Here is a 1509-nt window from a genome sequence, read left to right as displayed (position 1 = left end):
CTATGGCGAATTTTGGTGTGGCTGCAGCCCCCCTGGAGCCCCCTCCCAGAGCCACCACCACCCACCCCGAGTGCAGCCTGAACCAGGCCCCTCTGGGAAGAGCCCAGCGCAGCCCTCGGCTGCTGCCTGCCCTGCCCTGTGCACATCCAGGGCACGTGCCCCCCCCCCCCGCTCTTCTGGGGTGCACATAGCAGCAGGAGCCACTCCCTCCCTCTCCACATCCCCCAGACAAGCCGCAGCTCCGTCCCATGCCCTGCCCTGCCCCAGCTGGGCAGTGCCTGCCCCAGCCCCCTACCACAGCCTCACTCTTCCCTCACCACAGGAGCCTTGATCTGCACCCCCTCCACACCCCTTCCCTATCCCCTTCCCCTCTACCACGACAGACTTACCAGCTGGACAACTCTTCAAGCTGCTGGGCTAGTATCAGAAATTGGATCAGTATTGGCCAATATGCCCCCTTAAAAATTGGCTATTGGTGTCACCTCCCCAAAATCTCATATCTGTGCACCCCTACCCTGATCCCAAAATCCTGAAGAATTCAAGACCTCTGCAGCTGGGAGCAACATTTGACAGAGACCATGGCATAATCAAATGCCAGTTTGCTCGGCAAGAGAGAGTGCTCGCAATCCCTCTTGCTTGCTTCAAAGGGAAAAGCCTCTGCTGAAGACTGCCTGTCAGCTCTGGAAGGGAAAGCATGAACTGGACTGGCTGCAAGATAAACAACTGCCCCAGGCCTAAATATAGGGTAGCCACAATAAAGAATGGATGAGGAGATATACTCCAGGGGCCTGTAGCAACAGGCTTCAAAGAGAGATGACATGGTGGTGAAAGGAAAAGACCCAGGCTCCACCCAGCCATGAGTTACCACTTCCGTTTTGTAGAAAAAATAACAATAAAAACATAAAGGATGAAAATAAAGCAGGAAAAATATAAAGGAGCAGAGTCTAAAATGTGCAAAATATGGGCCTCAGAGCCCAAAGTTTTGAGTGTGATACACTATAATGAGACTGGTTGTAATGGTTCCATTGATGTTGCCTCCAAATGATCTGTTGAGTATGACCCAGTCTAATGTTAGTGGAGGCATTCTGTCGGATCCAAAGAGTAACAAAAATAAGTTAATTGAACCAAGATAATTTGTTAAAGATAATGCCAAAGAGTTTAGGTTCCTGGGTTACATACCTTAAAAATATATACACTTTACAAAATCTAACATGAAGAAAAGTATTTACATCATTTTAATTATTTTAAAATGAAAATAGCATTTTGATTGGACTGACTTTTTCCTACAGTAGTTGCTGCCCAAACATTGAAGCATTATTCCAGTGCAGGAGACCATCAAAGGAAACCCAGCTAGAAGCCTATTTTAAACAAAAGCAGCTGGAACTACTTTATTTTCATTGAATAAATTGCAAAAGAATAATTAGTCTAAATCTATTTTCCTGATCTTAGGTAAAACAAGTGAATGCATTTGTTCCTTTGAAAACCACTGGTCCATTTTTTTCAGATTTG

General features: G+C 46.6%; 1 protein-coding gene across 1 annotated transcript in view; it reads left to right on the top strand.

Moving 5' to 3' along the window:
* SCFD2 (sec1 family domain containing 2) overlaps positions 1 to 1509 on the top strand; it is a 407563-nt gene that overhangs the window by 397324 nt on the left and 8730 nt on the right. The window lies entirely within an intron of this gene.

The sequence above is a fragment of the Alligator sinensis genome, unplaced genomic scaffold (assembly GCF_000455745.1).
Source record: "Alligator sinensis unplaced genomic scaffold, ASM45574v1 scaffold134_1, whole genome shotgun sequence".
NCBI lineage: Eukaryota > Metazoa > Chordata > Crocodylia > Alligatoridae > Alligator > Alligator sinensis.
The sequence above is the reverse complement of the archived record's forward strand: the minus strand, read 5'-3'. Positions and strand labels throughout refer to the sequence as shown.